The sequence below is a fragment of the Neopsephotus bourkii genome, unplaced genomic scaffold, assembly GCF_033783945.1.
Source record: "Neopsephotus bourkii isolate Nb327-2 ecotype Australia unplaced genomic scaffold, CSIRO-AGI_Nbou_v1 NB_1629, whole genome shotgun sequence".
Classification (NCBI taxonomy): domain Eukaryota; kingdom Metazoa; phylum Chordata; class Aves; order Psittaciformes; family Psittacidae; genus Neopsephotus; species Neopsephotus bourkii.
The window spans coordinates 481,716-507,283 of NW_026902104.1; the positions used below are offsets into that span (position 1 = coordinate 481,716).

At 41.6% G+C, this 25,568-nt stretch overlaps 1 protein-coding gene across 3 annotated transcripts in view; it reads left to right on the forward strand.

Annotated features, from left to right (window-relative positions):
* TRAK1 (trafficking kinesin protein 1) overlaps window positions 1-25,568 on the forward strand; it is a 126,784-nt gene that overhangs the window by 19,822 nt on the left and 81,394 nt on the right. For all 3 annotated transcript variants that reach the window (XM_061373142.1, XM_061373146.1, XM_061373140.1), the window contains one exon: window positions 23,373-23,665. The gene's annotated coding sequence lies outside the window, so the exon portion shown is untranslated. Of the gene's footprint in view, window positions 1-23,372; window positions 23,666-25,568 lie in introns of those variants that run through there.

Here is a 25,568-nt window from a genome sequence, read left to right on the forward strand (position 1 = left end):
GCTTTCTCATAGTAGCCAAATAACTTATTTTATACTTCTAATATTAAGGCAGTCGACCACTCTGCCTATTTGTTCAGCAGATAATCTCTAGTTTAATAACTGTGACTGAGTGTCTGCAAAGCTGAGACACATTCCAAATGCTCTGGTTCTGAACAATAATTTCTCCTGCCTACGTGCAGTGTTTTCAGAGGAGCTGCAGGGGAAGGGTTTTGGACTGAACACATATTTGCTAGTGTGGGTGTGAAAGGGGGCTGTAGGGGATATTCTTCCCTGGAAAAATGCTCCCCAGTTTTCTCTGTAACCTTTCTTTACACCCACTGTGTCTAATAAGGGTTACTACAAAGGATAAAGTTACCTTGTATTAGTAAAGCAACATTAGTTACTAACACAGACAAGCTGCTCCCTTCCTTCAGCCTCTCTTTAGCTTATTTTTAATGACAATGACCTTTTCCTGCCTCACTACCAAGTTAAGATGGTAGTGAAAGTTACATTACAAATTTACCAAATGGTTTAGAAACCTTCAGTTGAAACACATTGCAGGTCAAGGAAATCAAGACATGTTGTGCTTTGCATGTAGGCTTATTGTGAGGGTCAGGTTTTACTGGGGGTTGGTTGGGTTTGGGTTTTTTTGTTTTCCCCATAGCAAATGGACTGTCAAAGAATAGATGTGCTAGAGAGCAGACTTCAGTTACTTCAAATACCTCTTCACTACTGCCATGAAACAGACAATGGAGAGTGGATGATGTAGCTCATACAGCACTGGACTGATCCTTCTGTAGTGCCATGATGTATCGTGGGTAGGTAGGTAGGAGACATCTAGTTAATCCCGTGAGGATTTGGAGATTGTACAGTATCAGTAAGGTGACTGTGAATATCTAAGCAACCTGCTCTAGCTGCAGATGCCCGTGCTCCTTGCCTGGAGGGGTTGGGCTAGATGAGCTTTGAAGGTCCCTTCCAACCCAGACTATTCTATGATCTGTGTGTAAATAGCACCAACTAATTGCTTGCTTGTTGCTTATAAAGGTCCTGCATCTATTTTACAAAATCTGTTTTACACCTGGATGTCTAGGCCTGTCAGTTGTTGTTCTCCCTTTCTGTCTTCCCATCCTCCAGCGGTTCATCGCACTTCTGCAAGAATTTAGTCTCCCTGCATGTACTGCAAGTATCTTGAGTAAAATTTGGGATTTCTGTGTACCTTCTGGTTTTATAAATGTGTGTGTGTGATCATTCAGGAATGATTTACCCAGGTACTGCTCCGCAGAGGGTCTTGATGGAAGCTACCTTTTCCCTATTAAACTCGGATGAAGAGTTGATGTTTCCCTTATGTAACAACAAATCAATTATTGAAATTGGAATGGAGTTGAATGCCTTGAAAGTCTGAGGTGTTGTTGTCTGGCAGTTCACATCCATAGAACCACAGAATAGTTAGGGTTGGAAAGGACCTTAAGATCATCCAGTTCCAACCCCCCTGCCATGGGCAGGGACACCTCACACTAAACCATGTCACCCAAGGCTCTGTCCAACCTGGCCTTGAACACTGCCAGGGATGGAGCATTCATAACTTCCCTGAGCAAACCCGTTCCAGTGCCTCACCACCCTAACAGGAAAGAATTTGCTCCTTATATCCAATCTAAACTTCCCCTGTTTCAGTTTGAACCCATCACCCCTTGTCCTATCACTACAGTGTCCCTAATGAAGAGTCCCTTCCCAGCATCCTTATAGGCCTCCCCTTAGACACTGGAAGCTGCTCTGAGGTCTCCACACAGCCTTCTTTTCTCCAGGCTGAACAGCCCCAACTTTCTCAGCCTGTCTTCATATGGGAGGTGCTCCATAGTTGCATACAAATCAATGACTCATGTTTCAGAATAGAGTTTGCCAAATAATAAACCCAAGCAAATCCATACATGATTTAGTAGGCAACCAGCTATAGAGTTAAATCTGAATTTAACTCTCTGGGTATTTAACACTGGCGCAGTCTGGCAAACAATAAGTAATCTTACTGTCAGTTATTCTTGGTTATGGTGTCAGCAAATCCTCTTGCTGCTGAAGATGTGTGGGCAAGACAGATGGAAGATGGCAATTACATGGGAAGCCAAAAAGGAAAATGTTGGTTGAAATAATTCTTAGTTCTCAGAAAAGTCAATCTTGTAACAGGAGGAACAACAAACACCAGATCGTTGCAGGGTATCTGCTGTGGTTTCAGGGAAACATCTGCGGAAATCCCAACCTGTACTTACTCAAAGAGTATGAAGAGGAAATCTTTCTCTTAGTTCTGCATGGTGGTGAAAAGAGCCATTTTTCTCCGCAATTTCAGCCTTTGAAGGAATATTCAGTTCACTTGTCCAACCACTAAAGTGCTGTGTTTGTATATTGCTGTGTTAGTTCTGGATTGTTTCCGACTGCTGAAGACAGAGCTCACTGCCGTGTTTCTTGCTTTCTCTTTTTTGCACTCTGGGGAAGAAAGGTAAAATGGGTGTTTTGTTTGGGGTTCTTTTAATTATTATTCAGTTTCTGCCTTTGAAAGTTCTATAAGACTGGAAATAAAATATCTCCCTAATAGTGGAACTAAGTGGTATAAGTAACTTGAGGATGGGAAGAGGCCTTCTTTGAAATAGGGCAGGTGCAAAACCTTCCTCAGTGAACAGATCTATGTGAAGTATTTTCATTCATTATTACTTTAAATCTTCTTACTTCACTGTCAGGCTCAGATTTAATTTCTACTGTTGCAGGTGTTTGTGTTCGAGCTGAAGATGAAGTATGGAAGTGCCCATGGGAATAGAATTACATTGGCAAATGCAAATTGCCTCCTCAAATCCATCGTTCACCATATGGTGAATTTCTGTCTTCTGTAGTCACAGCCTGATACCCACAACAGCTCTTGCACTTTAATATGTTAAACCTGCATGAGTCAGGACTGTTGTGAAACAGGAAAACAGTGGTGTGAAAAGGCACTGGGTGTATCTGCAGCTGCACTGATAAAGTAAATGGTGGTTTATGTATCTTAAAGGCTGGTTGTTATCCAGGTGTACAGTTGTGCCCAGTCTTGAAGTGAAGAGTAGTTGATTGAATGCATATCAGTCACGTGCAAAGGATTCATATAAGTAAGAAGACGGTCCAAAATGAGGAATCTTTTGATTAGAGATGGGTTGTAAGCATCCAAAAGCTGGATGTGGTAGGAAGCACTGTGAATAACCGCTGGTGTAGATGTGAGCCTTTTGAATAATTACAACTGAGCTTAAAAAAGAAATATCTAGATAGTTAGACATGGAAGCTTCCAATAAGCAAGATCAGGTGAGAAATGCTTAAATAAGCATTATTCTTTATTTTGTCTGAAGGAGCATCTGTTTTTTGAAGAGGTTTTGCAAGGAAAGAGTTGTATTTCACATCTACAACGAATCAAGAGGTGGTCACTGGTACAGATCTATCCTTGGAAGACAATGTTTATACATCCTTTGTTTTGGCATTAAGAATAGGTCAGTCTGCAAAGAGAACTGGTGCTGGGAGAAGAGGTGGCTGCAGTTGCAAGCTTGTCCTGAATGGAGGGGACAGGAGGCTGTTTGAGAATCACAGAACCATGGAAGAGTTTGGGTTGGAAGGGACCTTCAAAGCTCATCCAGTCCAACCCCCTGCAATGAGCAGGGACATCTTCAACCAGATCAGGTTGCCCAGAACCACATCCAGCCTGGCCTGGGATGTCTCCAGGGATGGTTCATCCACCGCCTCTCTGGGCAACCTGTGCCAGTGTTTTACCACCCTCACTGTACAGCATTTCTTCCTCTCATCCAGCTTGAGTCTCCCTCTTTTAGTTTAAAACCATTTTGCCTTGTCCTGTCAATGAACTGTTGTGATCTTTCTTGGAGGAGAAATCAAGAAACTAATTTTGCTCAATAGTTTCTTGAGGAATGATGAACTATTTCCAGATTCTTACAACTTAAAAGTTTGTTTGAGGTTACAGCCGTGCACTATGTAAAAATGACATTTTGAGGAGGGCAAAGGTTATGGCTGGCTTTCCTTTGGAGGCTAATTTCCCCAAAATGGAGTTTAATTTGGGGGAGTACACATGTGAATGCCAGCTGAGCTCGCAGCTCTGTTCTCTCATCAGTGTTTCAAGACTTGCAGCAGAAAGCCTTAGTCTGTTGGGATGGGTGCAGCTTTAAAATACTGCTTTATTTTGCTCTGTGGAAAAATCTCACTGCTTTTGGGAAGAGTCTGGAAGCATTCTGTAGTGTTTCCATGATGGTTTACACTTCTCTGCTAATGCTTTCTATGTCATGTTAACACATCTTTTAACTGTAAACATCTATTCTGTTCAGAGGGTGTTTGTGACTAGTTGTCTATTCTGCTCTGTGCTCCCAACTAAAATTTTGGACATGGTTAAGAATGTGGATGTCAAATGCACTCAGAAGACCAGGGTTTTAATGCAGCAGACTGAAGAGAGGAGTAGTCTAACCCTTTTTGACTCAGTTTGGTAGTTCTTTGCTAGGAGAGAGCAAGGAAACTTGTGCATGAGCCAAAGTTAGAATTGCATTCAAATGCATTGAGAACTATTCATGTGGGGGAAACACAAATAGAAGCGACACTTACAGCAAGCCTGCAAGCCAAATGGTGATATTCTGGAGGGGAATAGGAGACTTGGGAAAGGAAGACTTCTATGCAGGTGATAAAGAGCAAAAAGAATTAAATTCCAGGTACAGCAGTGGCTGTTACAGAGCTGTATTCCCAGATACTGTTTGTCTCTCACAGAGCTTAGCTTTGGATGTAGTATATCTGTAGAGTGTGTACAGAGGCATTGCTAGCCGTATTGTAAATTAGCTCAGACAAAGGAAGGGGACATGGCAAATGCTGCTTTAGTGCTTTTTTTGGTTTCCCTTACTTTGCAGTTCAGTTGAATGCTGGTTTTCAGCTCTTGCACTGCAGAACGCTGCCTGGCCTCTTTCTCACATAATGCTGAGCTGCTGTAGCGTTGTCTGAGGCCGGTTTTGTTCTGGTGCATCAGGAGGAAGAACTTGGATCTCCATAGCAGGGCACTGACAGCATACTGTGCTTGAGTGGCTTCACCGTGGCTGTTTTCTCCTGCCTTGCCTCCAGATCTAAAGTTAGTCCCAGTAAACTGTCGTGTTAGTTAAATCACTGCCACCATAAGAGCTGTTTGAGAATAAACCATAAGGAAGCAGAGCTAATATTTTTAAGGTTACGGATGAAACTGCTTTGGGCATCTTAAGTCATGATGCTATTGTTAAACAAGTGGTGTAGGAGCAGGCAAACCAGTGCAGAGGAATTAGTTGCACAGTTTTGTGGCCTTTTGACTGCAAAGAAGTCACAGTTATTTGGGATACTTGTCCTAGGACAGCTCATTTCTGTTGGCGATCCTGGAGTATTAGAGGCAGGATATGTGTCAATATTTATGTGCTGTGTGTATCAATCTTTGTATATGCTGATAGATACTTTGGTAACTTTAACCCTGTTTACTGAAGTATGCTATTAGTGATGCCTAACTGGTATCCTGGGTTTCATTCTCTTGTTAAAATGGGAATTCATTCCTACAGTCTAAGAGCTTAGGCATGAGTGTTTCCTCTGAAACACAAGATAAGTTATGCTGGGGATGTCGTCATTTTATTAAGCTCATTTGCTGGATGTGGCTTAAGTTTGCTTTTCTTACCTGTATTTAAATCTAAACCCATAACTTTAAAACAAAAAAAGCTAAATGGTTAAAAAATAATGCATGAATTTGGGATGGTATGGGCTATTTTCTGCATAGAACTTTGGTTTTTAAGAGTAATCTTTTAAACCTTAATGGCTCTGAAATATTAGAATGCTGTGGGAGATGTACATTCTTTTGGTCTGGTGGCTGAAAGGCAGGAAAGCTGTTTAAATCCCCTTCAATATTGTTACAGTGGATTTGCTTTCTTACAATGCATTCTAATGGAATAATCTTCATTGCTGTAATTAAATGAGGAACATCTCTTTATAATTCACTCATTCTTTTTGCTCCTCCACAAGTTGGCTGCATCTGAACCCTGTAAAAGAATGAGCACATTTAGTGAATCTGTAAAAAAAATGTGCAACTGTTTCTGCTCAAGTTGCAACAAGAAATCAAGTTGAACTGTAGTTTTTACATGCTCTTTGTCACAAAACCCATTTCATCCCAAAGCCAAAATAGTTTAAAAGGCCTTTCCATCATTGGAGCTTTTTAGCTTTGGACCAATGCCTATTATAGCTATTCCTTGCTTTGTGATTGACTTGGAGGAAGCTGATGTTTCATAATAAAAAGCTTTACATTTTAATACTTAATAAAAAAATGCTTTGGACTGGCATTACCTGCAATACCTGAAATCTTTAAAGCACATATACAGAGGCTGCAGTTGGTTTTGGACTATTTTAGGAAAGCAAAGGGAAGGAAATGAGATGGTTCTGCAGAGCTATTAGCATCTGTAAACAACTGTAACATGCAAATTATGGGAGTGTAATTACTTGAACAGAAATGGCGTTCATATCAGGTAGAAAGAATACTCTTCTCCTTAGCTCTTTTTACTCTACTGCTCTTGTCCCACTGTAATCCACCCAGGGATTACACTGCAACCACAGGGCATTTAAGTTATAGTAGAAGTCCTAGTCCATAGGGATTAGACTAAAAAAGTATTCTTGGGTGAAACAGCTGATGGATTTTTCTTGTTCATCTTCATTTGGCTCACTTTTTCCTCTTGTGAATTCCTAGTTTACCCCATTAAAAACATAAAGACACAGTGAATACGAAGAGTTTGCATTATCCTTGTTCACTTAGCTTACCCAAACTTGTTTCTTTCATAGAATCATGGAATCCCAGACTGGTTTGGGTTGGAAAGGACCTTAAGATCATCTAGTTCCAACCCCTGCCATAGGCAGGGACACTTCATACTAGGCCATGTCAGTGCAGGCCCCGTCCAACCTGGCCTTGAAAAGCTTGGCTTTTCTTTCTGTTAAGTATAATTACACTGAGATGCTTATATTCATTAGAGTGGCTCAGAATTTGGCCCTCCTTTTGTTTTTGTCTCTAGGTGTTGAGTAATATTCTGTTCTTGTGAATAAAGCATTTCTGGAGAAAGATGTTAAATTGGAAATGTTTTCAATCAACTTCTGTTTCATCTCAACTGCTATGACCTGGACTGCAGTGGAAATCAGTTGTTTCTTTCTGGTGACCTGTGTCCCAAACCATGGCATTCACACAGATGCTAAGAAGGAAAGTTGGAGGCAGAGGAATCTTACATGGAATGTGCTTTCCTGTTGTTGGGAGGTCTCGTTCAGTGAGCAGTGTGGTTGGAAATGTGTGAAGGAATGGATAAAAGCAAAGGGTAGGTGTGTGCTAAAACTTGCAGTCTTTGCAGACTAGCAAGAAAATAGGACTAGAAAATAGACTTAATTCAGTCTTTAAACAAAACTGAACGTTGTGATTTATAATACATTTACTTGCTTTCCTAATTAGGATTTTAGCTGGAATTATTCTCAGACAACTCGTTTCGAGTATGAAAGACTGAGGTAGATATGTGGCCCGTTAGAGCTGTACAGCCTGCCTTCAAGTCCTCATGGGCTCTACAGGAATTACAGCAAAAACCTGAGGGTTAGAAGTGATGGGAGTGAATTTCACCTTGCTGTTTCCATGCTCTTAAGTTTTTAAATACTGAAACTATTTCCTCATTAAGGGTGATACTCTTCTCTTTGATCCCACCTTATTCTGAAATCCTTTTTCTCTAAAAGAGATGAAATGTGCTTCCTGATGTCAATTGATTTCACACATATAATGTTTCATCAGAGAGCTAGAAGTGAGGTTGTAGCTGACAAAGCAACTTTTAATACAGGAGGTGCAGAAAGAATAGCTGCCTAGTTAGGCTCTAAAACTCATGTGAACTTTAAGCCACTGAAGAGCTTAATTTAGTGGAAGTCTGGCCTGATATAGATAGCTCGGATATCATGTGGAAACTCTAATTTAGACATGTATTGATATAAGAGACCTTGAGCTTATTTTTGTTTGTTCCTGGCCAGATTGTTTTTGCTTCCCTCGCTTAAGCCCACTCTTTATTCTCAGGAAATGTAGGACATGAGCAACTGTTATTGAACAACTACACATAACTGCACCAGTGAGAAAACAAACTTGGGCTTCAGTGTTCATCTTGAAATGGCAGAATCTTCAATTGAGGCTTTAAATCATCACTCTTCTCTGCCTCTTAAGGAAAGATGCAAGTGCCTTGGGATTTCTATTCTTTTTCCATTTTCCTAAGTTGTGTCTGAGCACCGGTTTGCTTGTATGTTTTCCAATACTGTAACTCCAAATTGCAGCTATTACATCAACAGCACAGTAATTTTTAACTCAATTCACAAAGCTGCTTGTTTCTGGCATGGTCATTAATATCACATCAGTAGGAAGGTCATAGCATAACCGATGTGACTTGCCCTCTGATGAAAGTGTCATGGGAAAAACAAATGTATTCCCTGTGTGTTTGCAGTGTCCATGGAAAGTTCTGCTTTGCTAAACCTATGTTAGGCTTAGGAAAAACTCCCACCCACACTCTAAATCTTCACTTGAAAAAATTGGTGTTTTCAAGTGCCATTTCAACTCTGCACAGGGCTTTATTGGGGTGAAATCATACTGTTGGCCTGGAAGAAGCTGGGGATATTCACTGTACAAGCAAAAGTGCTTCTGGAGCATGTGTTCAAAGTCTGGAGCACATGGTGTTGATATTACTCCCAGACTTCTTAAAATGGCAGCCCTTAATGCAATCACAGTTTATGACCTGTAACTGTACTTTTGGACCTGTAACTGGAGACTCAGTTTGAGAGGTATCTTTATGACAGCTACTGTTGTCTTCCATGTGAAGAATTACAATACCTCAACATCGTTACAAAACCAGAGATGGAGTAAATGGGACGCTTTCATGGGACTTTTCATCAGGGACTCTAGCGACAGGACAAGGGGTGATGGGTTCAAACTGAAGCAGGGGAAGTTCAGGTTAGATCTAAGGCAGAAGCTCTTCCCTGTGAGGGTGCTGAGGTGCTGGCACAGGGTGCCCAGAGAAGCTGTGGCTGCCCCATCTCAGGCAGTGTTCAAGGCCAGGTTGGACACAGGGGCTTGGAACACCCTGCTCTAGTGGAAGGTGTCCCTGCCCATGGCAGGGGTTGGAACTAATGAGCTTTAAGGTCCTTTGCAACTCAAATCAGTCTGGGATTCTGTGTTTAAAAACTTTAAGTTGATGGTGAATGTTTCATTGCTTAAATTCTCTGTGAACAAAGCTATCCTCGGTTCAGCTGTAGCAGTCATTCTTCTTCTTCTTAGTAGCTGGTGCAGTGCTGTGTTTTCTGCTTTAGCCTGAGAACAATGCTGATAACACACTGATGGTTTTAGTTGTTGCTAAGTAATGTTTATTCCAATCAAGTGGTGATACACTGGAGAATACCGTTTTATGCACTGTCTGAAGATGACCTACTTCTTATCAGGTCTCCGTTACATTTGCCTTTACCCTAATGTAAAAGTAATTAGAATCTATCAATTAACATAAAACTAAGTTTTTGAAGGGGAAAAGGGCAATATTTCTATTTTGTCTTTACTGAACAATATTGTCTCGCTTTGCTTCTGACAGGAAACGACCATCTCAAGTTTTTGAGTGAATATCTGTGTGAAGGACAGCCTCAATCTCTATGGTTATATGTATTAGAAATAGGTTTTGTCACAGGTACCTCCCAAAATGCAAACCAAATGTTTGTATGTACGACTTGTTTGAACACCAGAGCAATCCATCACCCCATTAAGTTCTTGCTGTTAAACTAGAGGACTTGTTCTAGAGGTAGAAAGGAGAGCAAGCAGCCGGGTGCTTGGTGTTAAAGCACTCTGTCAGTGCATGAAGTGCTATCAGAATTATTCTCCTTATCAAGGTTTGGTGGAAACATGCCTCACATACCTTTTTGAGACTCTAGCTGGCCTTTAATTCTGTAGCTCTGAACTTTGGGTAATGGAGAATCTCGTGTGCACTTCTCCTCTAGTGAGCGTAGCATGCAGTGACACAACAGAACTCACAAGACAGTTATCCGTAAGTTACCTGGGCAAGCCTTTAAATCCCTCTGTTTTATGAGTGGTTTATAGTAAGAAGAATAACTGTGAGTGTTGAAAGTGTTGCATTGGCCTACAAAATGTTGTATGCATTGTTACATCAGACCTCCAGAGAAACAGTTGTGGAAGATTGCTGAATTGCCAACTATAATATGTATTTAAGTGTACTTCAGATTATCAATGTGTACAATATTCAGATCCTATGTTCAATATTGAGAACAATGCAAAAAAGACACTTTTCAATACAAGTTTTTTGGGATTGCCCTTGAAGTATCTATCACCTAGGAGGAAGAATCCACATTCTGGGATGGGCACGCAGTAAAGGCTTCCCGAACTCAACAAACTGTGCTTCAGTCTGCCTCTGCGGTCCCTCATGTCATCAGGCTGAGCTGTGGGGCTGGTCCTAGGTCTGCAGAAATGTTTTCCACTGGTAATGTACATGTCTTGTGGTTGAGAAGCTATTTTTAGCACTCTGGTTAGACTCTCAGAGTCACTGAGGGACACAGTCCTGGCAGAGAGCTGGAAGAGGGAGCTGCAAATAGTATGGAATGGGAAGGGGATTGGAAAAAGGTACCTTTCATTTGCAACTGATTTGTCTACTCTTGACTATATTGTTATTTCCTGGTAGCTTGCAAGGAAAAGGCACATTTCTCAGGATTGTTAGCTTGCATTCAACTAAGAATAACCTCTGTGTTAACTGAGGGAAAACGAGCAGAATTGCACTAGAGGAAACTTTCGTTTTCACTGTGTTGTTGTTCAGAGGCTGCCTGGATCTCCAAACTGATACCTTTTACCTGGAGTGAAGTGGAAACACTGACCTCAGATAGCCTGGGTGAGGTAGGAGTTACATTACCACTGCCTTTGCTTACATGCTAGACTTTGTCCTGATTGCACAGTAACCAGGGGAGGGTGATGCAGACCACAAAGCCACTGAAACAGGAAACTGTTATACATGGGGAAGCCTTTAATTTGACCACGATACTCAGCTACAGGCAGCTTTTTAATATTTAAAATTTAATATTTAAAGAAACCTCTTGTGAGATTTAATTTGATCTATTTTATTCACAAAGCTATTACACAGAAAGATGGCTGAGGCAGCAAAATAGCACAAGAGGGCCAGTTCAAAGTGCTTATGTGCTGCATTATGGGCTCAGGGCAGGAGAGGTGCTGCTTTTCCTGGTGGCAGAATAGTTAGTGAGATTCGCTTAAATACATGGCTGTGCTTTTCACCTTTCTCTCTCCCAACACTGTCTATAATGTGTGTTTTGTTTCAGTGCTAAAGTCAAAGGTCACCCCCAGTGTTTCAGTCTCCTGAGTCAATGTGGTTTTCTTCACTTTCATCTTTATCTTTGCAAATAAAAGGTAGAGAATTTACAATGGAACTCAAAGCTGTTGGAGGCTTCTGTAAATCACATACCTGGGAACGCTGCCACATAGCAGAAACATTTCAGTGTTGTGTATTCCTTTGCTGTGGGGACACCAAAGATAAAGTAAGGTAGGCTGGGTCAGTTGCTGTGGTGTTCCATAGAGTAGTATTCCATGCAATAGAGGGTTTGCAGGCATGCTGAAGTGAGAGATCAACCATCTCTCTTCTTACTATTTATTGTTAGGTTCTGTATGTCCCACCCTCCTATCTCTCCATACTGGGGTAGAGTCATCTGCTTGAAAGGGAAATGCTTTCATTTTTCCTTTTCTCTTACTTGAAATTAGCTTTCAAAATGTTGTCTGTTTTCCTTTGGCCGTTCAGGATGGTTCATGCTTAGTGTCATCTTTGTTTTGACTTGGGAGGGTTGGTCCTGCTGAGACTATTGTATGGTGGATGATTTTTGTGCTACATCCCTAATGACTTTCAAGGCCAGGCTGGACATGGCTGTGGGCAACCTGATCTAGTTGAAGATGTCCCTGCTTATTGCAGGGGGGGTTGGACTAAATGAGCTTTTCAGGTCCTTTCCAACCCACATCATTCTATGAGTCTATGTGTGGTCTTACAGATATGTTTGGGGTTTAATATGGTGGTGCAAATTTGCCTGGGTAGGGTGTTTGTAGGAAACCTCTGCATATGGCACTTCAACTTTGTTGGGTCAGGTACTTTCTGCCCATTGGAACGTAGAATATGTGAGGTACTGTGGGTAAGTTGAGAACTTACAAAGCTAAAGTTCAGTTTTATTTTTACAGCTTTTTGTAGTTTGCCTGAAGAACACACACCATAATGGTTTTAGTGCTGCCCCTTGTCTTGCATCAGGGGGAACTGACAATGAGTGCAACCTGGATGATGGTACCTAACCATTAAACATTTGGTTTTAAAGACTTGATAGCATATATATCTCTGTTGCTGAGCCTGGTGCCTGTGCTGAGGAACATGAGAATAACGGAGCCAGTGTCCTCTCCAGTTGCCTTTAACTTTGCACTGTGAATGACCAGGCAGCACTGTGCAGTTGTACTGCCTGCAGGTATGTTTGGAGCAAGAATGGAACATGCTCAAGTCCTCTTCCTCCCTTTGTCTGTAGAAGTATACTCTGCCACTGTACACTAACGTGCATCTGCATTATTTTAACCAGAACTGTAACAGATTCATATATCTTTGGTGATGCAGTTGTGATGCCTGACTGCAAAAACTAACTTCTTATCTAATAGGAATAAACTTGTGCAAAGACAAAGAGGAAAACTCTGTCTGACTTGAGAAATCTGCAGCTAAACACCATACCAGTAATCATATATGCACTCCAGTAGTATTCTTTGTTCTGGCTCTGTGTTTGGGTTTTGTATAGTCAGGTCCGAACACAGCGTAAAGATTGAGCAAGAATGGAAATCCGTGGAAAAAATGCTGTTACGCAAAGTTCAAATGAGCAAACTTGCAAAAATCCCCCCAAAATGTAGTGCCAGTTGTTAAGTGATAATTGTCTGTTGCTGGACTTGCTTTATGTTGCTATTTTCCTGCCTCACTGTAAATCTAACAGGTTACCCAAGGAAACTGTGGCTGCCCCATCCCTCCCAGTGTCCAAGACCAGGTTGAACAGGGCTTAGATCAACTTGGTCTAGTGGAAGGTGTCCCTGCCTGTGGCAGGTTGGTTGTATCTGGATGAGCTTTACGGTCCTTTTCAACCCTAACTAGTCTATGATTCTAGGATCTTAAGGTCATTTCCAACCCAAACCATGCAATGATCCTCTGATTCTGCTACCTGAAATCAGTGCGAGTTGTAAAACGCCCTTCTTTTCCACATCAGCATAGCCATGACTGGTGTGTGGGTGAAGCTCAATGTCCAGTACTATCTGTTGCGCATTTTAGAGGATATGTGCATTCATACAGGAATTTGTCTGAGGACAACTTCAAGAAGTGTCATGTTTAAGGGTTATTGTCAGTATTTTCCAAAATCAGCTTCCAAGTTGTTTGGAACTATTTGATCCATCTCTATTGAGTGGGTTTTGTTTTTGTGGTCCTTTGGGGAAAGCCACAATGCTGGATTGCAACTTTGTTGTGTAATTAAGATAGTTTAGTCTGCAAAAGAAGCAAAACTAGAACATGCATTACATTTAATTTGCATTTCTACCTCTGAGCTTGTGCTCTTGTGTACTTCTCCCTTGTTTAATGAACAGTGGTGTTCTTGCCATGTTCATTTGAATGCCCCTGGAATTTTCTAAAGGGAAAAAAACCTCTATTCCAAAATCTTCGCTAGGATGACTTTGACTTTAATGGCACTAAGCCCTGGATAATTGGCTCAGTTTCCTAAAATTCCACAGCTTGTTGTTAAGACAAACATTTCTAGGTTCCCAAGAACACGGACACGTGTATATGGTAATACACTGGCTGTACAGAACAGCCTTGAAACAGCAAATCCTCCTTTGCCTGTTTTATTCTTGATGTATACAAACAAACTCCAGAAGCAGAAAAGTGATTTTACACAGTAATTGGGCCAGGTTTCAAACCACATGTGAGCATTTTGAGAAGGGCTGTGAAATTCCTCTCTTTTAGCCTTTAGCTTCTACAAAAGCAGAAAAGAATCAGTCCTGCACTGGAATAGTGTGTGTTGAGATGCACCCTCATTAGTCAGCAGTTCATACCTCAGTTGCTGGAAAGTCAGTGGTATAATGCATGGATTGTTGGTTCTTTAGGAATTTGTAGTCTTGTCATTTGTGAACACTGATACCTGAAGTGACTTGTAGGCCCAGGTATCCATAGAGTTGGAGGTCTGGCTTTGCCCTCACTAAAAAGTGCTGTGCTCTGTGGTCACTCAGCCTGAAGATTTAAGAGAGGGGTTATAATTATAGAGGTTGTGATAGAGCTGGGTTCAGTTCACTCATGTCCTCCCAGACATAGCAGTACATGGTTGGAAGAGTGCTCCCGTACATAGCTACTTAAAGACAGCAAAAGAAGATGGATGTGAGGCCCAGGGATATTAAGAGCCAGTTAAGAAATTCCAGGCCAGGTTGTGAGCAGCTCTGTGCATGTTTAGTTTGTAAGACAACCTTGAAGAGTAAGGGAGGTTCTCACTGGATCGTGCCAGTTGCTAGAGCACATGGGGAGGCTTGCTGCCAGGGATACTCCTGGGCCAAAGCAGATCCTCTTAGCATCTTGCTCAGAGAAGGAGTTGGTGGTCTGACTATCCTTGGAGGTAAGCTTCCTCATAGTTGTCTTTTAAAATGGCTTCTAGCAGCAAAGGAAACTTGAAGTTCTTCCTTTCTGGAGAAGACTTTAGAAAGAAAGGGACGTTGTTACTGAATGGGTTGGGTTTGATCAGTCAGGCTTCCTTTTCTTTATTCTTTATTATCTTTTTATAAGATTATTTAACTTAGTCCAAAGCAATAAACTCAGTCTGAAAGTAAAGGGGTCAGGACACAGCAGTTACGGTGTCTGGGGTTTTTGTTATTTGTGGTGTGGTTTTTTTCCCTCTGGTTTGAATTTTAGGGCAGTTTACAAGGAATTTTATTCCTTTACCAGCTGGTCCCTCTCATCCCTGCTGTCACTGTCTCTGCAGTCAGAAGTCCATACCCATGGGGTCCCTGCCTGTGGCAAGGGGTTGGAACTTGATGATGATCTTAAGGTCCTTTCCAACCCAAACCAGTTTGTGGTTCTGTGAACTAATAAAGAAAAGCATCAGTCTTTGCTATGTGATAATTCATGTAAATGTTTTCAGGACAGCTGGTATTAAAATTTGAGCTAATGACACTTCTCCAATCCCATAAACCAGCATTGTTTGAAATTTGAATTATACCAACTCTGTGTAGACTCTTAAGAGTCATTGTGGAGGGTGAGAAATGTAGAAACTTCTCATATAATGGGAGAAAAACAATACTAATGCAAACCAAGATCAAAATCCCTCCATCTCTCTCCCCCCTGCCATGTTTTAAGTCCTGATAACTATTGGTTTGGGTCAGTCTGTTCTTTGTTTAGCGTTACTTGACTAAAACTCTTGGCCCTGATTTGTGGGCAGTTATGTTAATTGTAGCTTTGTTTAAACAGTAGTAGCAGTTGGGGGAACCACCATTCTAGCATGTGTTTAAAGCTGTTTTCACTGCTTGCCCTTGGTCTTTAGTGTCTTGGGGGAAAAGGTATGGCTTGGTTGGCTGGTGAGGGGTTTGGGTTGGAATAGTAACATCTTAATTTGAATGTCTTTTACCAAATGAATGCTATCTTAGGCCCTGGTACTGTTCTGTAGGGTTGTTGGGGGGTTTTAGTTTTGTTTTCCCCTTCACTAGTTGCTAGTTCATGTGTTCTAGTGCATCTCATCCCTGTTCTGCTTCTGGTCAAGCGGTTTTGCTGGTTCTTCCCATGGATAGGAAGTGAGCTCAGGATTCAAGAGCAGACACAGTGGTGTTATCTCCTCTACTGCAATTGAGAGAAGTTGAGAGTCATTCCATAGCTCTTCCCAACTAGTGGAAAAGCAGTACTCATGCTTAGTTATCTTTTGGAAGTGTTTGAGACTTATGGAGGAGTGATGGGGTGTTCCATGTTCTTGTGACTTATCAACACCCACCACTTTTCAGGTTTCTGTTAACGCTGTACCCATCCACGTTACTTGAGGGCCTGGTTTGCTGGTGGTGAGGTAGTTTTTCCCATACCTGAACTGTTTGACCATTTTTTGTGGTATGTATGTTGTCGAAAGTGTAGTGAGGGTGACATTCATGTAGTGTAGCCTGTGTATTGGCTGCGTACGAGGCAGGAGTTCATACATGCTGAACACAACAGCAGTCTAATCCCAAATGATCCAGTGGTTTGTTTTTTGTTGTAAGTCATTAGATAGTTTCCTTCTGTTCAGCAACTGTTGGACCATGGTTCTTGGACCCATCCCATATTGATCTACCTCAATGCGCACCTTGCACATCATGGGTGTGAATAGAAAGTACATGTCTGAGGTGTTCACAGTTTGCATTGCTGTACCTCCGAGCTTCGTTTTGGTACCTGGTGAATTCCTCCTTTGGCTGCACATGGAGTTCTCACGTTCTGTACTGGAGGTGGTGGAACAGCTTTCCCTTTCCCATACGATAACACGGCATGTTTAGCAAAGGTATCCCAGGAGTAAAACAGTACCTGTTTTCAGTTTTATTTGTTCATGGAGTGGGGGGAAGCAGGTCGTTTGGCTTACATTAAATAAAAGGATAGGAATCTGTAAAAATCTCTTAGTGTAATGTGAGCCTTACACAAGGAAGAACTATTTATAGAGCCCTGCAGTATTTGCCTGAAGGAACCTGACCACAGAGAGGGCAGTGTTACATCCAGCCGGTGAGAGCATGCTGGTGCTTGCAGCAGCCAAGGTCAAACCTGAGGCTTGCCTTACAGCATAAAATCATAGAATCATAGAATGGTTTGGGTTGGAAAAGACCTTGAGATCATCCAATTCCAACCCATGTCACCCAAGGTTCTGTCCAACCTGGTCTTAAACACTGTCCCTCTCCCGTGGCTGGAGCGGGCAAGAGACTGATGGGATCATTTGGAAGACCAAATCCTAATGGTGAGAAGCTGTGGTTTGTGAAGAACAGTGGGGGTGGTTTGCTTTCCTCTTTAATTTATCTTTTTTCCCTTAGGGGGCTCTTTATTAGTGATGTTTTGACTTTTTGAGAAAACGTGTTTGTCTTGATTGAAGATTTAATAGTCAGAAAAGGCCAAACAAGGTCACAGCAGCACCATTGGAGAGCTTGAGAGTAAGACTTCATGCTTTTCATGTGTATGCTATCATTTAAGCATCTTTGGGGTTGTTGCTGCTGCTATTCTGGCTTTTGTTCTCTAGTGGTGACTTTTTTTTTGTACTAATGACATTGCCATGCCACTGGCAGTTAAGCAGGTATTGTTCTGCTTTCCTGAATGTCTGGTTATTGAATGCCTTCATCTGCTTACTACTTATTGGTTATGAGGTGTTAGAAAAAGTGATTTTTAGAAGACCTTCAAATGTTTAGCTTGGAAACACTCTTTAATGGTTTCATAGGCAGAAGAGCTCCTCTTTTGGGAAGCATATACTTGAAAGATTCTTCATAGCATCTAATGACCACTGGGTGTTGATACTTGTCCAAAGACATTGCATTTGGCTAGGGCAAGGAGTTGAGGGAAGGGGAAGCATGGAATATAGTTTAAATGTGGTATAAGGCTTGAGTAAAAGGGTCTGTGCGGTGCTGGGGTAGCAGATGGCTTTGGTGTTGGTACCTGGGTCACTGGGCACAAAACCACAGGTCAGAAGGCACAGCAGTGTTTTCTGCAGGTTAATCTAGGAAAGGTGAAAAGGTTCTTGAAGGGCTTTAAAACTTTGGATAAGGATGTGGTCTAGAGTTGGCCAAGGTGTTTGTCCCTTTAGTTTGCTGTAAAAATAATGGATCTCTTCTAACATGAGAAATGCGGTACTGTTGGCGGTACTGTTGGCGGTACTGTTGGCGGTACTGTTGGCGGTACTGTTGGCGGTACCTTTGGCACTGCTTTTTATACTTTTAGTGTTTTTATATATGTATGTGTCTGTGTGTGTGTGTATAAAACCCAGACCTATTGCACATGGTTGTTTCCTTCTGGTCTGAGCAGGTTTGTTTAAATGGAAGTAAGCATTTTGTCTGGCTTTGAGCCCACCACTCAGTGAAGAAATTAGTTTTAAACTAAAAAGAAAAGAAAAAGCAGCAAACTTTTATAGATGGAAGAGGAGAAATTGTAAAGAACTAAGTCAAATGCTTGAAGCGAGTCTTACTGCTTTGGTCAATTCAGTGAGTATTTTCCAAACATAGACTGTATTCTGACTTACTGAGGCCAGTCCTGCAAGTTAAGCTATTTCAGATTACACAGACATGTAAACTGGCTTTGATTTGTTCCAGTGTCTCTGTGGGGCATTTTGCATCTGTGGGTTGCTTTTTTTTTCCTTTGTGTGTGTGTATAAATAAGATGCTTGAGGGTTCTTTTTAAAGAACTTAGTGAAACTTAACAGACTTGGTAAAACAGAGCTGTTTAGTGAATTTACAAAGTGATACAGGAACCGGGGAAAGACTTCTGTTGAGACTCTTGCAAGTACATAAAAGGGAGGAATTTGCAAACCCTAAACCCCTCTGAAGTGTTTAACCATCATTTAGTAGTTAGCAAATGAGAATACAGGATCAGAGCTCTGTAGCTCCAGGCAGATGGATGGAGTAAGAAGTTCTCTCAATCGTTTGGTACCCTGAGGTTCTTTGGTCAATAGGGATGGATGAGTAGGTTCAAGTTGTTGGCACTGAAGCTTCTTAAAACTTCATTAGTGATTTGTGTGGGTTACTTTAGATTAGATTTAGCTTGACACCTTGGGGTGAATGTCTCCACTTACCTGTGCAGTTTGAAGCTTCCTGAAGGAGGAAAATGCCAGATGACCCTGCTGTGAAGTTGCCCATGGAGTTATTTGAAGTCTCATGTGGTTGATTGGCAGGCAGCAGGTTGCGTTTGAAGTGCATCTTGAAGCAGTGTTTTCAGGTTGGTTCAAAGTTGTTCTAAAAACCCAGCTAGCTCACAGTAACTGGTTTTGCTTCAAAAGTGTGCTACTGCTCTAAACCAAAGAGCATAGTTAAATAATGAGAGTATGCATAGCAAGAGGATGACTGAAAGAAAGGGGAAGATTTTAGTCCAAAGCCCTAGAAAGATATTTCTGCTCTCTTTTAAGGAAATACAGCTTTGAAGTCCCAGATGTTTGCAGTGGTCAAGCTGGAATTTTAGACTAATGAATAAAAGTATTATTTGAAGCATAAAATCTGAGCTAGGTAACTAAAAATTGTTCAAAGCTTAATATTAACACAATAGGGTGCAGTGGGTGGCACATCATTTTTAGGAGATCCACATGTTTAGTTACTACAGTAAATTGCTGCTGCTGCAATCCAAGGTGGTGATGAGAATTACATTTCAAGGTCACAAGTAATGTATGTGTTGACATAGCCGAGCTCTTGGTAGGCACATGGCTGAATAGTTCTGTGTCATTTATTACTTTGCTTTAACTCATTTGTGTATTTAGGTTCAGAGAACCCAGAAATGGCTGACTGATGTGGAGATTTCTTTGCTTTACCTCAGAACCTTCCAATGTTTGATGTAAATGTGCCTGTCAGCTTTGAACTGCTTTGCCAAGGTACTTAGAGCTGGATAACTTTATAAAGGGGATTGTAGTGCTGGCTAACTACAACAGATATTCCACTTGGCTTTTGTAATCTGGGCAGCCACAGGTACACTGCAGTCGGTACCCGGTGTACTTCTTGGTTAAGTCTTAGTTACACCGCAGTCATAGTTCCGACTGTTGTGTAGGTGTACTGTTAGATGACAATGGTCTTTGGTTTGTATAGAACTTAAGATCTTCATATAGTAACCATGCAAACACTATTTTAAGCATTGTATTGGGTCAGACCAAAATCTGGGTGTTGTACAGAGGAGGTGTGCAGGAGCAAGTCTTTGTGCTTATGTCATGGCTTTTATAAAGTGCAAGGGTTGAATGAGTGCCTTTAACAAACAGCTGGCAAATAAGGGGTTTTCCAGGGTAAAATGACCTGGTTAAGAATATGTACAGGTTAAACTTAAGGGAATTGTTCTCTTGCTACAACCAAAAGATTTATGTTCAAACATTCCAAATTAGTTATTTCTTTAAACTCAGGTCTGTTGATTGGCCCCAAACTGTCACTGTATTTAAACCAGTAGAAATGGTGCAATACAGTCACGAAGGCAGAAGCTGAATTGTGTCATATTAGGTACAAGAGTTATTTAAGTCCTGTATGTGGGCTGCTGTTGGCATATACAGTAGAAAGAATGAAATACGTTCAGTTTTCATCAAGAAAAGGTATAGTCTGGCTTCAGTTGTGTGTGTGTTTGGATGTCAGAAGGGGTAAATACAAAACACTGTAATAACAATTTGTGTCATCTGCTTATGAATACTGTATATGTAGGTGAGGCTGTTTTGGGAATCTGGTAAATAGTGCTCAGCTTTAGTTTGTTTTGCTTGTCGGCAGTAGAAATTCAGCTGAAATTTTAAAGGAAGAGTGTGCACCCCTGGGTTATGTGCTGATATTTGCCATGCAAGAGGCCATGCAGACAGTGCTGCTATAGATCTGGTGAAGGCTGAACAACATTTTCACACTGTGTGTCTGGAAACGGAAGATGTTAAGTAAGTCTGAAAGGAAGCAGGCATACACGTTCATGCCGGCTTTCTTCCCTGCATGATAGAAGGTTTTAAGATAAAAGCACATTCTCTTCCTTAATCCAGAACTTGTCTTTCTCATGGAGATGTTACTTGCGATTCTGTAGCAAAGCAAGCAGACTGTTGGAGCTTGTTAGTCTTTTCAGGCTGTGTTTGATCTGTTTCCAGAACAAATGCCAACGATGAACCCGGTTGTCTGAAGGAAGAGCACTGATAACTTTGTTTCTGGATGTGTGCGTGGTGAATATTAAACTGGGTGAAGGCAAAGAGGTGAAACTCATTCATCACAAAACTTCTAACACAACTTGGAATGCTTTATTCTGGCCAAAACTATTTTTGATGAGAACTGTGTGGGAGATGAAGTCATGAATGGGTAAAGGTGATCAGGTACATCAGATGGTGAATGTCAGCGCATCCAGAACAGTTACAAGATCTCAGATTCCCTAAACTCACTTGAATACTTTTACAGGCAGATCACACTGTGGTTATCAGTGTTACTTCATTTGGTAATGTTATGTTGCTGGCTCCCTGTAGTTGCTAAGGCAGGGCATGGGGAAGAGAGGGGGGGTGGAGGGCAAGAAAAGCTGAAGAGTTCCCTTAATGCTTCCAGCCACTGACTCCAGATATGCTCTCATTCATAACAACGGACTTAACTAACAATTTCCCAAAACAAATGTGATTCACAGATGTGTGGTAGCAACTAGGGCAAAACAGAGCTCTTTGAATCAGTCAGTCTGTGCATTTCCAGTATGTTTTCTTGTTTATAGCTTAAGCTGTTTCTCTCTTCAACGCAGAGGGGAAAACGAACTTTTGAGTTTTGATTTCAACTTCGTTGGAGCAACTGGTTTCTCCCATCAGTAATCTCCCTCTTGTGATTCCTAAAGAGCCACTTGAAAGGGGTCCATTTAAAAAATAATCAGCCCGAGTGACCCCATTGTTCTTTTCAGAATGTGCTGTCACAGCGCAGGAATAATGGATGCTCTGCAGGGGAACCGGAAGATTTCCTGTTAAAGCATTGAAATGAAACCTCTTCCTGCAGCTGCCAGGGGACAGGCCCATTTGTATGAGAGTATGGTATCATAAAGTTATCATCTGATTTAGTCTGTTCCTGTAGCTGTTACGAGCATTACTAAATACAGGTTTTGAGCCTCTGACCAGGTTAAATGATACTATGCTCAAATACAGGTGGATATAATTGAGAAAAGCTTAATCATAGAATCATAGAATCATAGAATAGTTAGGGTTGGAAAGGACCTTAAGATCATCAAGTTCCAACCCCCTGCCATGGGCAGGGACACCTCGCTCTAAACCATATTACCCAAGGCCTCGTCCAACCTGGCCTTGAACACTGCCAGGGATGAAGCATTCACAACCTCCCTGGACAACCCATTCCAGTGCCTCACCACCCTAACAGGAAAGAATTTCCTCCTTATATCCAATCTAAACTTCCCCTGTTTCAGTTTTAACCCATTACCCCTTGTCCTGTCACTACAGTCCCTAATGAAGAGTCCATCCCCAGCATCCCTATAGGCCCCCTTCAGATACTGGAAGGCTGCTATGAGGTCTCCACGCAGCCTTCTCTTCAGGCTGAACAGCCCCAACTTTAGAATCATAGAATAGTTTAATCATAGAATCATAGAATCCTCCTCTGGACTTGTTCCAACAGCTCCATGTCCTTTTTATGTTGAGGACACCAGAATTGTACACAATACTCCAAGTGAGTGTCTTTTTGTGTATGAAGGTGTTAATATTGCCCATTTGTGTTCCCCAGTTGTGGTGGTGTGCTTTCAGTGCGAACGCATCCTTGTTGAGACCCTCTGGGAGGGAATGTTGCTTCTTTGTTCTTATGCCTGTGGTGAAAGGGAAAACTAGGTTGAGCAAAGGGTTGGTGTTACAGCTTTGTTGCAAGGTTTCTCTTAAGCTTATTCCTACAAGGTCTAGAATGCATAATCTGTGTTTTGACCGTTGAGAGACAGATGCTTGAGTCCTGCCACGAGTTTCTAGAAATACTGTCGTGCTTTGGTGAAGCAAGAATGTTATTTGCTAGAAATGGCAGAAAATAAGATGGCAAAATTCTGAGTGTAACTTTAACAGCAAAACAAGGTTATCTGGAAATGTTCCTGGAGATTAAAGAGAACCTTTTTAATAGGATCTTCCAGAAAACTTGCGTTTCTGGTTCTCAGTGGAGCACTGAACATGGTATGTTCTGTTGCTGCACATGCATATTGAATTGCATCCACGCCTTCTGCTTGCAGACCAGTGCATTTGTGTCTTCTTGCTGCTGGCTTTCTCCTTTTCCCATGTAATGTGGGTGTTCTTGTGTGGTCTGTTCTTCAGCTGCTGCTTATGCCTTGTAACTACTACATGTGTAAAGCCTTTTGCTTGGCTGACATGAAAGTTAGCTGGTGAATGAGCCAAAGTGGATGGACTTGAGGGGTTGGCAAGTTGGGTCAGGCAACAACACGCATCTTTAATCAGCCACCAGTATATAATATGATACAAGGAATAATTCCTACTTGACATGACTGTGCGAGTGCAAAGATAGGCAGGTGCTCTGTGAAGCGGGTTTGGCATTTAGCATCTGCTGAATTTGTTAGGTTAAACTAATGTTTAAGGAGGAGAAAATGAGGCATTCTGATTTATGCTCTTTGGAATGACTTGAACTGACCATTTGTTTCTTTTGTGTTTCACAGACTTCTCGAAGCCAGCTGTAGTGAAGAACAAGAGCTCTGTTCCTGCCAGCCAGACCCAGTCTCCAGTGCTGGTCCCCCTGATGGCACTTTGTCCAAGCCTTTGAAACCTGCCAAGCTGGACGCCACAGCTTTGCACGACTGCACTTTGGCCGCCACTGTGCCTCCTTCGGAGCTGTCGAATGATGCGGTCCCAGCCTGTAACACAGGCATTCATGAAGAGCACTATGTAAGTGAAGCAGTGGAAGATGATCAGCCAGACTGCAGAGAGTACAGAGATGCCTGCACCATTACTGGTAAGCAGTCAAGTCTTTTATCTTGGGTCTTACCTGTTCTTAAGCTGTTGGTGAGGTGTCTGGTTCATGGACATGCTGCTGCTGGTCTGCATGTGTTCTTCTTGTTTAAGAAGTGATTTCACAAGCACCTGGGTTTTCAGCAGAAGCACTCTGTGAGGGTTAAAGCTCTTGTAAATAAGCTAGACCAATGACAACTGTGAAATAAGGTTACTGGACTAATGTGCTTGGGAAGCTGAGCCATTTGAAGTTTATTTGGATAATAAACCAACTAAAAGTCAGGGATGACGGGAAGGAAATAACACAGCTTAAAATTATGGAATGGTTGTCCTAATATTCACCATAATTTAGATTTTTATCTTGATGTGAGAATTGCTTTGTGTGAGAAGGAGATGGGAGAAATGGTGTCTAACATCATATTTTGACTGTACTTAACCATTCCATATTTTCACATGAGTTTTGGAATGATAAAAGTTAATGTATGAGGAACAGCTTCTTCTGCATGTTTGTATGAAAGGTTAAATGATGAAAAGTCAAATGCTCTTTTATCATGGATTCATACACATAAATAGAATGTGTTTTATGATATTTTAAATGGTATTTTAAATAGAATTAGGTTCTTAGTGGTGTGGTCAGCTGACCCAGTTTTTTTGTGTTTGAATAATGACTGTAACTCAGTTTGGTCATGGGTAAATTCCTTCCCAAATGCATGGTTTGTTGCCTGAGCTGTAAGGTTTCTTTTAGCTTAAAGTGACCTTGTCAATCTGACATCTCTGGGGAATGTTTGAGGAGTCAACTGAGTTTTCAGGAGGGGAGAAATGAGAGAGCTGAGAAAAACAGAGGTAAGACTGGGGCCATTCTAACTGGCTGCCAGATCCACTTACCCTGAGTTACTTGCAGTCATTTCTAGAATCGTCTGTAGGTCAGAGAACCAGTTCATGGTGACAGTCAACAGATATTTTTGTAGTACGCCTTAACTTAGCTCAGCCCAGCTGCTGTGTGGTTGCTAAAGGTTGAGATCCTGAAGCAAAAGCAAACAGAAAGAAGGAGAGAGATGCTCTGCAAGTCCATTGTGATTCCCTTGAGGCAACAAGCAGCAGGATTAACACTGAAGTCCCTTTCAGTTAGGGATGCTTCTACATAAAATAATTGTTTTATGTGCAGAAACTTACTCCTTCTCCCTTGTATTCAGGGGTTTAGAGCTCTTTAACTGGTTAGTTTATAAACAGGTCACTCTCTTGATTGTCACAACCGCTTGGTGGGGAGACTAGAAACTCTATATATTACATAGATGCATTCCTGGCAGCATAAGTCTGTTTTCCAGGCCCCTTGGAGAAGGATCTTTCTTGCAAGTTGTTCTATGTGTTCTGCCCCATCTCCTCTCCTCTGTTAATAGAAAAACAGTAACTTCGTGTTTTCCTGTTTCTGAATAGAAGGCCAGACATCCAGCTTCTTTCATGAGTCAAGATGCCTTCTTGATTCTGGTCCCTTGAAAGGCAAGATAAGCTCTTCCTTCTGAATTCTTGAAAGTAGCTTTTCTTAAATGGAGGTCAGTGCATGTCTTCCGACTTCACACTTTTTCAAGCCTGACGTAGCTTCTGCATGTTCTTCTTTTCAGTTGTCAGCCAAGTATGGTTTACTGATTGAGCCTATAATGCATTTTGATGGATCAGCTGTTCTGCAGCAGCAGATTTCTACTGTTCGTGACCTGGAGACTGGATAAGACTTGCAGTAGAAATAGTGCTGGGTGTTTTGGTTGGTTAGTTATGGGATTTGGTTTTGTTTTTCCTGTTATAGATTGATTTTTATGAGTTTCAGGTCTTTTGCTGTGCTTTCTTTGCTGTGCAGTTTTTGCTTTGGTGTCAAAGGGCATAGAATGGGAGTTAGGATTTGGTCTCATACTTAA